This window comes from Malus sylvestris, chromosome 7 (genome assembly GCF_916048215.2).
Source record: "Malus sylvestris chromosome 7, drMalSylv7.2, whole genome shotgun sequence".
Classification (NCBI taxonomy): domain Eukaryota; kingdom Viridiplantae; phylum Streptophyta; class Magnoliopsida; order Rosales; family Rosaceae; genus Malus; species Malus sylvestris.
The window spans coordinates 34,315,518-34,329,912 of NC_062266.1; the positions used below are offsets into that span (position 1 = coordinate 34,315,518).

Consider the following 14,395-nt stretch of genomic DNA (forward strand, 5'->3'; position numbering starts at 1 on the left):
AGTGAATTACCACTCTAGTTAGTCCAATGGTAAGGATGAGTAGGATGATAGGTAGGTGTAAGTTAGTTAGAGGATAGGTGAATTCCATAAATCCTTGAAAGATATTGGGCAACAAGAACGAAGTTTAGAGCCTTTCTATTTTTCAAATATACAGAGCCTCTAAGAGCTCCTGGGCAAGATAAACAAACAAAGCTAGTTAAAAATACAGCTAGTCATATATTTCACAAAAGAAATTAAGAAGTTGTTATTACCGCTCCAAAAAAATCACCCTGCACTTTACACATGTAAATATAAGAGAAAAAAATCTTGAAGGAGTGCAGAATGATTTTTTTGAAGTTATAATAACAACATCCAAATTAAAATTGATCAAACTTTAATTATAATGATCTTACTTGTGGGATGGGAAGAAGAGCAAGAATGTCAGTAATGATGGAACGCCACAACAATTTCTCAGCTACTGCCATTCTCGTGAGTCGACAGATTTAATGGCCTGACGAATTGATAAATAATATGCACTAGGAAAATGAGATCCGTCATGAGTCGCAAAAGAAAGAGTTGCATTCCCCACTTTTTCTTCCTTTCCGTTTTCTCCTTCTCAATCACCCTTCAAACTAATTAATATATTTATTTTAGTCAAACTAATATGTAAGCCCAGAAAAGGGATATATAGATAAAAATTTGTACATTTTATTGTTCTTGTTAAAATATTGTGTCGGAAAAGGCCACATTTTAATTTTTTGCCGTAAGCCACTAAAAACTCAGTTGCGGTCTTAAACAGTGAACTATCATGTTGACGTCGAAATAATGAACTACCGTATTGTTTAATTAAAGATTAAGTCAAACTTCACTATCACGTCGCTGTCAATTGTAACTTCGTCCAATCAAAGATTCAAAACAGAAACTTTGAAATTCTTTGGATTCTCACATAATATGGGGTTGGGCTTTATCGATTATTTCATCACGTGAAATAAAAGAAGCCTAAGTTTCAAAAACCATCAATAAAACACTTGCAAGTTGACTTAATTTACTTAAACCATACTCTGGTGCTAATGTCAAAACATATCTAACATCAAGTACTCTCTATATATAAGTTTTAGATTGCTTTCTAAGACTAATTACTTAAACCTCCTAACTGCAAATGTATCAGAACATGACCAACATAAACATATCCCTGAGAGAAATGGTATTGTGGCTACCAATGCTTAATTATTGAAACGTACGACTAATTATCAACCAATAATACTGTTGTTTTGAGGCCAGAGCTTATACAAAATGTACTCATCTAGCTAGGGTTGTGTATGGAACTCTTGGCCATAAATAGAGCACCTCGACTTCGACGTTTATGAAGATACTAATTGCCTGCTGTATATGGCAAGATCTCACCATTGTCATCTTGCGCCTTGATATAGAAACGACGACGGAAGGTAGAAATTGCCACCTCTTCAGGATTTTTACAATTGCGGAAGTCCCAATCTTGTTTGTATCTGGAGAAGACAGTTTTCAAGTCATTGGCCATGGCCCATGAGTACAAATGCTTCTACTTTTGTCAGACTTTTTGACATGTTTGCTGGAGACTGGAACTTGGGCGAAACAGTCAAGTGACCTTTCCCTAGGGGCTTGATGGCCATTGATGAGGTTCCATTCCCAGCTTGACTATCCCTAGACGCGTAGGACCACATTGTCCCATCGATAATGAACAGCATGAAATCGAGTAGATCTCCCATTCGAAAAACGAAGTTGTTCGCACTGTACGTCACTGGCATCAGATAGTCCCAAATCAACATCAACACTTTTTCATCCATGCCTTTAAGCATTTTTACCTATACACATGACATATATCATCAGAACAACATAGAAGTGAAAATGGATGCAATTAATAGATAGAGAGAAATCGGATTTTGAAGAACATACTGTTTTAAGTGTATCCATGAAAAGATAGCGTTTTACAAATCTTTTGGTCTGCCAGGGAAGAATAAGAAATGGGTTGTCGACATTGGCGTCTTTGTTTTTTTATCAATATTTGCTCTATGTTATTCATGATTTCGTTCTTGATATCATCAGGGAATTCATTTCTAGATATCCACGCCCTTACACCTAGCTTCTTCATCCGAATCTTCCGTTCTATCTCTTCTGATTTCATCATTAAAGTCTGTCTCACCACAAGTAGAATTCATTAATAATAAGCTCGATCAATGATCTCCTATGTCCTAGCTAGCTACATACCACTAAGGTATGTTTCAGCAAAGAACTTAGGTATCTCACATAATTTGAAATCCATTCACAAATAATTGTATACGCAAAAGGCCTGAAGAAAAATGATAGAAAATAAAAACATATACCAACCTGCACAATGCCGAAGTTAAATAAAAACATTAGCAAGCCAATGGCAGAAATAAGAATCGCAAACAAGTTTTCCCAGATATACGTGCTTGTTGTCAGATTCGCACCAAAATTACTGCAAAATAAATAATTACTTGATAAGAAAGATATTGTGGCTGAGCTAGATAAGTTTTTATTCATTAATTCAAAAAATTGTTGATCGTCACTGCATATGCGCAAATCTTAAATTTTGCATGCCCCACCAGAAAGAGTAAAGGAACTTCTTTCCGAACATTATACGCTTTGAGTTGTTATTCTTTAGGGAATCGAGAAATATTCCAAAATTAAATGGTGGTAAGACATCAAGTCGAGTTTCTAACGGGCAATGCTCGTTTAGAAATGTTATATTTCTCGATGTTGTAGTTCGACGCCCACAGTAGAAAGCGTCCATACATCCAATAGGATCTAGACTATGATTTGCACAGGCACTGTGCCAGCATGATGTCTCTCGTTGAATAAAAAATGAAATACCAAAAAGCCCAAAGCATCTACAAAAGTAACAAAGTCATAATCAAATGATTTATCAATTAAGGAAAACTTATGAAGGCCAATTCTATGAGTTTTTACATTAACGAAATCAAACAAACAAAAAGTTATCTTTTAATAATTGATGAAGAGAGTTTGAGGGTACATATAATCCGAAACGCGCAAACAAAATCCAACGTTAGTGCAACGTTTCTAAGGAAAGCTTCATCTGGCAACAGTGAATACATAATATTATAATGAAATAACAATCAAGGTGATACTTACATGACTAGCAAGAATGTAGAGAAAAAATTTGAATAGACCTTTAAACAAAATTCCAGTAGTCTTTCGAATTTCCTTGGATGACCGGTGAATTCGATATATCATTGGTAGATATTGACCAAGAATGAAGACATTCATAACCTTTCTATGTTCCACATATTCAGCGCCTCTCATATTGTGAAAAGTAGCTACTATTAGCAGCTGGAGAGAAGAAATAAAAAGGGGTTAGAAATCCACTAATTACAGCTAGCTAGTTAAGAATAGGCACAAAAGAAATTAGAGTTTAGTTTCTCTTACTTGTGGGATGGGAAGAAGAGCAAGAAATCATTTATGATTGAGAAAGATAACCACGACGTCTGAGCTCTTTGCTAGCCAACTTCAATAAACACTCTTCCTTCTGATTTCCGATCCAGATTTCCTCCGGTTTGTATGGAGGTCTCAGTCTGCAGAGTACTTGAACCCACAAGTTTCGGGGTATTTGAGGCCACATTAGCCGTCAACTTTTTGTGCATTTGAACTTTAACACTGTCGTAAGTTTTATATATAAAATCCACAGCGAAAAAGATATCCATGAGTGATCGCAACAGAAGAACAATAGTGCTCAGCTTTTTGTCCATTTGAAGGCACTTATTATCTTCATCAATGATTAAAATGTAAAGGAACAGAGGATCTAGTGAGACGGCAATCACCCAAGACATTACAAATATCATACTCCATATGGGAAGGAATTTCAATTTCCCGTGTTCATCATGAATTCCCTTTATTAGGGCATCATATAGTGCCCGATATCCTGTAACAGATCTTGAAACGACACAAAAAGAACAAACTGCAACATAAAAGATGCAGTAGGTCACTGTTTCGGAGACAATTAGAGTTTATGATGCATACAAAAACTAGTGGAGTGTATGGAAGCTAATATGCGCATTCTTTAGTGTGAAGCATACATAACGGCTGTGTGATGTATAAGGATATGCATATGAGGGAAAAAACAGGCACACAGATGAAATGAAGGAAACTAAATGCTCGGCAATTGAAAGCGTAAGGTGATATTGAAACCCAAATGAGTTAAATTGTCCCAACGCAACTTATAAGTGAAGCTTGTGCATGGATCATAATCACAAGTTACAACCATACGATCGATGAAGTATTTTGACCAGCCAAAGCCAGTACAGGTATGAGTCCCAGTTTTGTTACAAACTTATATTTGAAAAAATGACAGAAAAAAAATTGCAGTCTTAAGGAAAAGAAGTACTAACCCCTCTGCCTGGTTCTCCACATCTAAGTCTTCTCTTTTGTTAGCCATAACTACTCAATCAAGTTTATGATACTCCGTGATGATTAGTAATTCAGTATTCCCTGCTATCCTGATAGTAAAACCAAATTGAGAGAGAGAGAGAGAGAGAGAGAGAGAGAGAGAGAGAGAGAGAGAGAGAGAGAGAGAGAGAGAGAGAGAGAGAGAGAGAAAGAGTTAAGCTACATGGAAGCTTACAGCAATGAGACCCGAATGGCTAAGTTTAGGAGGCTTTCAGTTTACAAGGTAGATCAAGTAGGGAGAGAGAGCGCATTCATGTGGCAGAAACCAAAGTTTGGTATCATTCTCTGCAGCAAATAGCTAGATGCTTCATGCAAATGATGATGTTATCGATCCAGAAAAATCCCGTTTCGAAAACAAATCAAAGTTCTACTTATTAATATGCAGTGGGTCTGGACTAATTAGTGTTTCGTTTAGACGAGCTGTTTAAGTTCCTTTATTATAATGACTTAGCTGCAGGTAGTATTGACCAAGGTTCTTAATTTTCTTTAATCCCTAGTCTTTTTGCAATGTACTTGTTGTTTTACCAAACAAATTATGCAAACCTTACAAATTAAATAATACTAAATAACAAGCTTCATGTCAGAAATGCAGATTAAACTGGCATTTGATGAAGACATCTAGCTTTTGATTAGCAGAAAGTACTAACTCCTACACCTATTTGGATAATCCAAGTCGTTAACATATGATAATTAATCGAAGTCGTAAGAGCCCAACCCAAAAGACTAGTCCAATAGGTGGGAGGACCCCAAGGACTTAAGAACCCCTACACCCCCATAAGTGTAGTCGATGTGGGATAACATTGTTATTGTGAAAATGCAAATTGCATGAAGGAGTAGTTTAGTTAAGATACCATCCTTGAGTCGTGCAAGCACTGAAATGTCACTTCGCTATAAAACTCGCCGTCACACATAATCATGCATACTTAATCTGCGAGCTTTCCGACCACTTCATCTAGATTCTTTGAATATCCATCATGATTACATAATATTGTGGTCGAATCTACCCTTTGTTCTTTTAAAATAAAACAGCTGATCTTCATCCTAAATGCCTATAAATACCCAACTCTCATTCATTCAGATTTTTACGCTTTCAAATCTCTCGAATCTATTGCCATTTGCTCTCAAAACCCAAAAAAGAAACTATACTTTGAAACCTAGAAAACCCTTATCTTCGTCAATGGCAGCCAATACTTTCATTAACAAGCTCACCGAGGAATGCGACAAGTGCTAAAACATCACCGATCAGAACATTATCAAAATCATCTAATTTGAGGGTGATTCAAGTGCTTCCCACCAAACTTTCGGCCCACTTTTCAAGAATGATGTCCCATAAGCCATCACCGAGATGTTGAAGGCTCACTACCTGAAACCTTTGTTCCAAGGGTACGATTGGTCGAAATGGGAATCGGCCAAACCCTAAGGTGACTGGCCTTCGACCACTGCGACCTGGGCTGTTTGGGTCACTCGAATGGAGCCATACTTTGGCAATGAGTGGAAATCTCTCGGCATTTTTTATGCCATCAAACTCTCGACCATCAAGATAAACTTAGATCGAGAGCTCGTGATGGCTACCTTAAGCTTCTGATGCTCGACCACCAACATGATGGTCCTTCCCCTTGGCCCTATTGGCTCGACGGTGATGGATATTATGGCCATACTCAGCACATCTCCCTCCGGCCTCCCAATCGATACTGCTCTCTCTGGGTATAAATTTGACCTGGATCTGAAGACAGTCTTCGAGGAACGTGTTGTCGAAGCCTTGATGAAAGGAAACCAAAGGCCATCGAAAGAAGACGCGCAGAAACTGCACAAGAACTTTTTGAATTACAACACCTTGATCACCCACTTCGCCGACTCAGAAGGCGAAAATCTTAAGAAGGGGGAGCATCGGGTCTTCTTATTCTACTAGTACAACAAGTACATTTTTTGTGCCAAGTCGAATGAGTGCCTAGCCGAGAACATGCCAGTCGCCGAAGCCTTGGCCAGTGGTCATGTCCTGGCCTTTAGCCCAGCAATCCTTGCCAATCTCAGTCGATTCTTAGCCAATACTTCTGTAGGGAAAATCGACCCTCACCAAAACGGCCTGCTCTGGGTCTTCCAACTTTGGCTACAAGTGTATTTCTTGACGCTGCGACCAGAAGTCCCAAGCTTCAATTCTTTCGAAGCAATAGGTCTTGAGCTGGCCTCACGCCCTATTCCTACACGCTCGGCCGAAGAAATCTTGAAATATTTCTTCGGCCTAGAGGACTTGTCAGACAACAAATTCCTAATCTGCTATCATCGGACATACCCATCTTCCATCATCCTTCCACAATCAGCGTGGGAAGAAGCAGAGGGAGCTGATACTCGTGACCAACCTTATGGTTGCGAAGCTCGACGAGGAAGTTGGCAAGTCTATCATCCCAATTTCCTGGCTCATCAATTGGGCTATCTCCAAGGGTGCCCTATGCCACTCATTGCTTCTCACTCACTTTTGAGCCGAGAACGCCTTTCCGACTCCTCAAAGAGGGAATGTTTTGGCCTATAGCCATTTGGTTGGCTCGGCTAGAGATAGCCTTAGATTTCTCTCCACTTGTTAGTGAGAGGTTTTAGATTCGATTATCGTCAAAGACGAATTTGAACCATATTATTATTAGCCAATTGTGAGGCTTAGCTCACCCATACCCTCTTAGTATAGATAATATCGATTGTTCAAAAAAAATAAAATAAAGGCCGAACATCCACTACACCAACAAATGAATTTCTTCAATATACGTAAACTCTTATCCACTAAGTAGTTGTCAATGATAAAATTAATCAAAACATAAAAACCTAAAAAAAATAATGGTGATATTTATCAATATTAAATGAGTTTAAATTTCATTTAAATTTCAAGATTTATGAAAGCATGCAAGTTTATTTGTTAATTATTGAGAGGTTCAGGGTAACCCGCCAACGTGAAAAATGTTGGATGATCTGTTAATTATTTGAGGGGCTCTGGGTAACCCACCAACATGGAAAATGAAGCAAAGGTGTTGATCATGTTGGAGTAGCTAGCTGTCTTTTTTTTTGTTTTTCTGGGTTAGTGGGATGTCTAGGGTTTGGACATAAGTTGCGTTTTATGTCTTGTTATAATCTCTTTCGGAACTCTAACCCTTTTAACCATTGTTTGGTCTTTTTCCTTGCTTTGTTTATAGCCTTTTTCTGGGGCTAGACTGCTTTGTAGCCTCCTTTGTTGTGATTTTACCCTTTTTAATACATTCTCCTTTTGGACCCAAGAAAAGTTGAAGCAGCTGGCTCGAAAATACTTTTATTCATCACTTTTAAATGATGGTAATGTGTATTATCATTTTTATCACTGTTAGATGAATTTTCTTCAGATATGTGTAAGAGATAAATACAAATCTTAAAATTTAAACTCATCTAATACTTAACTAGATGGTGACCATTACAACTACTTGAATGTGAGAGCAAAAATGCACCCAACTAATAATGATGTGTGACACATGTGTGGGACCCTTAAAACTATTTATTTTATGAATTTGGATCCTTTGCATGTTTTTTCTTTTAACACTATACAAGGCTTTATTACTAAGTATTACGGTATTGTGATATTGTCTCTTACTTATAAGTAAGAGGTCTTAAGTTCAAATCTCGTGAATGACGAATTCGATATCAAATTAATTGTCATTGTGTGACCTAATCAAACTCTCCCATCTTCTTACTGTCTTATTGTAAAATATATTGTTATAATAAAAAAAAACACTATACAAGGCTTTTGATCATAGCCACCGAAATTCATCTAATGGCTCTTAATTATGCCATGTAATTTAATGATACCAAATTTACTCGGTTTTAATTTTGGGTACTTTGAATAAAAGTTTCCGGTACTGTTTACTTTAACGAAAAAATATATTTTTACACTAAAAAGCCAATCCTAGTAATATTCATTTTACCCTTTATTTTATCTTTATCATTAAAATTCAAAAATTTCAAACTATTTTAATTAGTTTTCTTTTTAATTTTATCACCGCCATCAACACTGCCCACGACTGTCTGCATCACTTAGAATTCAGTGCCATGGTTGCCCTCCTGCAGTTTTCCCTCCCTCCACTAACCAGTACAAATCACACTAACCAGTACACATAGCGTCAAAGTGTAAGGCATTTTTCACACTTGCAGCCACAGCCACAAATATTAAACCAAAGGGGATCTCGGAATTTCAATTATTTTTGGGTTGTTACTATTTACACGTTACTTCTTACACAATTTTTTAATTTTCGGCCTCAAATTAAAAGAATTGAGAAAAAATAATAGACAAAAGTAACAAGTGTACGTGAATAACTCTACCCTTATTTTTCATTTTTTTTATGTTTTGATTAATTTTATCATTGAAAACTTGACTTGGTGGATAAGAGTATTGGTTGATGACCTAACTAGTTTTTGAAAACAGTTGACGATTTGACTTAGATAGTTATTATATTGCTATAATGTAGAAATTTGTTTGACTATATGTAGAAGATTGCTCGTTTGCTAAGTGTGAAACCAAGTGAGCGTACAAGCCAACATTTTTCTGATGTTAATTTGATGTTTTCGTCCCTCGTGGAGAAAATTGCTTGGCTTTTCCCACAGGTGAGCAATCAAACAATGAAAGAGTCTTAGGTATTTTGTTGCACTCAGTGTTCCAAAAATTCACATCTAATGCTGGCTTAAGCGATATCATCAAGATTAATCTTTAGGTGTTTAAAATTAAGAAATGATGACTAGACCTTGCCTAGTTGTCTGCCTTAGACCTGGCAATTGTATTGTGTTTGCATGTTCGTATCATTTTCGTGACATACTCGAAATCTTAACGGATCGTGGCGTCTCAAACTCTTTAAAATGAACTAGTAATATGATCCGATCCGAACTCAACCCATTAAAATGAACAGATAATATGTGCCACCTGTTACTGACTTCATATCTCTACTTTAAGATCCATGGCACCTTGTAATTCGCCATGAAATGTATAAGAAGAGGGACTCTTGATAAGCCAGAGACTTTTGAAAATCACTCCTGCCCAACTCTACTGCCAAACAGTTGGAATATGCTGAGAAACAGTTTGCATTCTTCAACAACTTTTCAACTGATAAACACTTCGGATTAATCTTATTTTCCACTATTATCACATGTATTCAATTTTGTAAATTTGTTATTTTAGATAACTCTATCTTCTAACTGATTGATGTAAAGAATGACTGAACAAGATATATACGATTTCATTCATTGGGTTGGAATACATATTTACACAACTGTGCTCCTATGATCAGGGATTACAATCAAGTAAATATTATGTAAAAAAGTCAACTACTATCAATTACAATCAAATCATATATTCAGCTTCTAATCTATCCCTGACTTTGTGGGATAGAGTTGATGTTGGTACTTGGTTGTATAAGCTAAGAACAAAATTAATGGCAGAAGCAATGGTATAAGTTAATTTCGCTAGTCATAACCACAGAAGCAAAACTGTCAACAACTCTTAGATTTATTAACATGCCGAAACAATTCCAACGAGATGTGGAACCGAAAAGAGTGCATTTTTGCTCACCACCATTTAGTGTGGTGTATGCTCACCATCCTATTTATCACCGTTAGATGAGTTTGAATTTCGAGATTCGTGTAGTAGATAAGTACAAATCTTGAAATTCAAACTCATCTAATGGTGATAAATAGGGTGGTGAGCATACACCATACTAAATGGTGGTGAGCAAAAATACTTCCAACCGTTCCAACCGAAAAATGCCCAATATTATTGGATTGTTGAGCTTGTACGAGATGTTATTTTTATTCAAAAACTATCAATAAAACACTTGCAGTTGACTTAATTACTTGAACCACTTGTGCTAATGTCTTGTTGTTGTTTGCTTCCCAGAACATATCTAACATCAAGCACTCTATCTATATAAGGTTTAGATTGCACATGACCAATATATAAACTTAGAAACACTACCCTGGCTAAATATCAACAATATTGATTCGCGGCCAGAGCTATACAATATGTACTCAGCTAGAGTTGTGTATGGAACTCTTGGCCCATAATTTGAGCGTCTCGATTTTGACGTTTCTGAATATACTAATTGCCTGCTGTCGATGGCAAGCTCCCACCATTGACATCCGCTATTCCAGCCGGGGGAGAGGGGTGTTGGGTATATGTTAACAATCTGTAATAATTTATATATGCTAATAAATAATAAATGCAATAGGAGCCGTCGATGAATATGAGCCGGATCCGATGAACAACTCAAGAACACGTATCTATTGTGCTCATGATGGGACCAAAGATCCAGGGCAACACTAGCCGTTGGAACACGATGGACGTTACAATGAATTGATCATTCAGCTGTACACTAATGTGCAAGAGCCATACTGGCACGTAACCCGCCAGAATGACTTGATTGAGCACCAGTGGGGATTGCATGAAGGCGAAGATAATTAGAATGAGGCTTGTGGTTGAAGAATAAATTGTATTTTTTTTTAAGTTTATGTAATTCTATGTAGTGTGTTTTGTTTTTAAGTTTATTTGGTGAGTTTATGTAATTCTATTTATTTGGTGAGTTTATGTAATTTTGTGTTTTGTTTTTAAATTTATTTGGTGAGTTTATGTAATCTTATTTCATGTGTTTAAATAAAGTACAAAAGAAATAAAGTTTTAAAAATAAATAAAGAATTACATTAAAATTGCATAATAAATTAAATAAAAATAAATAAAGTTTTAAAAATAAATAAGAAATAACATAAAAATTACATAAGAAATTAAATAAAGTTCAAACCTAAAAAAAGAAAAAAACATAAGAAATTAAATAAAGTTCAAAAGAAAAAAGAAAGAACAAACATAAAAAATACATAAAAATTATACAAAGTCTCTCGAGTTAGGATATGTGGTGCTAGGATCTTGGTTATCACAAAAGTAGCTAGAACCCCCTTGACTTGTTTTCGCATCTCTTGCACGCCTCCTTCGCATGACATCTCTTTTTTCCGATGTCCAAAAGTATTTAGAATTCGGAGACAGTCCTACTAGAGACTTGCTCATAGTGTCACGATCTGCTTGAGCCATCCTTTCTTCTCGAAGCAATTCATTTTCTCGATGAAGTGCTTCTCTAACCAGCTCGTTCTCTCAATTAACTACTTCTCTTTGTCTCTCAACCGCCGCATCACGGGCCTCAATAGCTGCTAATATTTATGCCATAGCAGCAACTTTTTCCTCATCTCTAATCTTTTCTCGTGCCATGTTCAGTTCACCTTGGCGAGCAAGTTCCTCCATATATTTAGTGTAGTCATTCTTGGAAGAACTACCTTTTTTCTTTGACGCCTTTTTACCTACGGGCCTGAGGGACTGACGATTCGATTGGGTCTCGAGCACTTGTTCAGGCGTCCCTTCCGTGTCTTGAAATGTGTCGGCTTCTTGTTCGGTCATGTCTGGTTCTGGAGAACTATGTAGACCCATACCGTGCATGACAACTTCTGGACCAGTTGCCACAATTTTGTATTTAGGGCAATCTTTGACAATTTGCCAACATTCCCATCTAGTGAATGATTTGTTCCCGTTCTTTGAATTGTAGAATGCTTGAGCTTGTAGTGTCTATAAAAATGTGGGATAACATAGTGTTAAAAAATGCGGGTGTAACACAAATAAATAAATTCAAAATATTGAATAAAAATTACAATTTTGATGCGGGTGGAATGCATATAAAAAGTACATAAGAAATAACATAAAAATTACATAAGAAATTAAATAAATTAAAATGTTGATGTAGGTGGAATGCATATAAAAATTACATAAGAAATAACATAAAAATTACATACGAAATTAAATAAATCAAAATATTGATGTGAGTGGAATGCATATAAATAAATAAAAATATTGTCACCTGATCCGCTAAACTTGTCCCACTACGGAGGTTCCCGGAAGCATGAGAGATGGTGTTTTTCCAACGACCTTGAAGACCTTGACTAGTTCTGGCGTTTTCTCCATGTACATCGCAAAACGCTTTCGTAATTTTACTCCACATTTCTCGCTTATCCATCTCATTACCCATAATCGGGTCATGAGTAATGTGAACCCAACATTCACACAACGTAATATCTTCAATGAGCTTCCACGAAGACATTTTTTTCTCTTAAAGTGTAGAAAATATTGAAATGTAGATAGTATAGAAAGTGTAGAAAATATTGAAATGTGGTGTAAAGGTGGAAGATGAGGGTTAGGTATTTATAGGAAAAAATTTAACATTTTTCAAAATTTTATGTATTTTTTAATAATTTTTCTGTATTTTTTAAATAATTTTTAATGAATTTTAATATAGTTAATTAATCTGGACCGTTGGATTTGAAAAATATTCAAATCCAAGAGACAGGGAGTTGCCACGTGGCCAACGGTCATATTTCTGACCGTTGGGCCTTTTTTTTTTTTTTTTTTTACTTTTTTGTGAAAAAAACTTGGACCGTTGATCGTTGATCCGACGATCTATTTTAAAAGTAAAATTTAAATTTTTTTACCGTTGGAAATCCAACGGCACAAAGGTAGCCACGTCGCCAACTCGGGGGGGGGGGAACTGAGTGCGCCTGTCACGCGGGCCCGCGCTCTGAAAACCTGTCGGACACTCGCGCCACGCCTCCGTGAAGCGCACGCGCCAGACCAACAGCCCGGCTTCTTGCTCAGTCTCTTTTGGGCTGGTCCAGAGCCCAGCTCGGGCGGGGTACCAGTCAAATTGAGGGGTGGACTTGGTTGACAGGGTGCTGGCCTTGTTTTTGTGCTGGGTCCTGGGCAAATTCCACTGGGGTGGAATTGCTCTAATAGAATTCAAGTTTGTCTTTTTATATGACGCATGTCTTTTATATGACGTAAGTCATTTTATAATATGCACGGGTCTTACAGTTTAGTACCCACCGACAAATTTAGGTCTCATATTTATTAGAGGAATTGTACAAATGTAATGTAAAAATATGATAAGAGTAAAAAAAATTATTTTACAATAGAACCCAAATCCATAACTAGAGGAATAATGAGAGGCCCAACCCATCTCAAGAGACATTATATTGCAATTTGCAAACAATCAATGAGGAGTGAGCAAAACAAGAGACACATGTACGATTTTAAAGTTGCGTAGCATTGAATACTACGAGTGTTTTAGTTATTAGATTCGACTTTCATAATATGCGATGCATCAGCCTCTTGCACTCAAGTTGAATATATATAGTTGTTTAGTATTACGGTCTAGTGATATTCCTCTTCAGTTGTAAGAAATCTTGAGTTCGAATCTCATGAATGACAAGTTTGTAACGAATTTATTTCCCAACAGCCCAGTACACAACATGAAATTGCCAACAAGTAGATGCAGACATAAGTTTCTTTAGGTAGACATGCAAACAAGTAGGCATACTCCGCTACGTGAACAAGTAGGCATACTCCGCTCCGTGAACAAGTAGGCTCCACTCCAAGCGGACATGCAAACAGGCAGATTCCAGATATATGGCAGATGAATATAAATTGAGATGGCGGATGGTAGATAGTTTCAGGCGGGCAAATGCTGAAGTATGGGCCTCGTCACTAAACGGATGAGATTCCTATATTCCAACTGGAGTCATGCTCACCTAAGGTACTCATTTTGAGGACCTATAAGAATCAAATGCATTTTAATCAAAAGATTATATTAGTTTAGATTCAAATGTTTAAAATATTTGATAACTTAATAAAAACAAGAAAATGAGTTTTTAATGGTTCATAGATTTTAAGTTGGATTTGGTTTATTAAGTTGTCAAATATTTTAAAGATTTAGATCTAAACTAATATAATCTTATGGATAATATGCATTGGTCGTCACGTTCTCAAAATAAATACCTTAGAATAGTAAGGGCTGGTTTGGTATTACTGTGCTTTGAAAAAAAATTACTTCTGCTGTGCTGTGAGAATAAACTCATTTTTTGCAGTTTCACG

The 14,395-nt window shown here is 36.5% G+C and overlaps 1 pseudogene; it reads right to left on the minus strand.

The window, feature by feature from the left end:
* Nucleotides 1-1,054: 1,054 nt before the first annotated feature.
* On the minus strand, nt 1,055-4,803 carry LOC126627781 (cyclic nucleotide-gated ion channel 1-like; annotated as a pseudogene).
* Between the last annotated feature and the right edge of the window lie 9,592 nt (nt 4,804-14,395).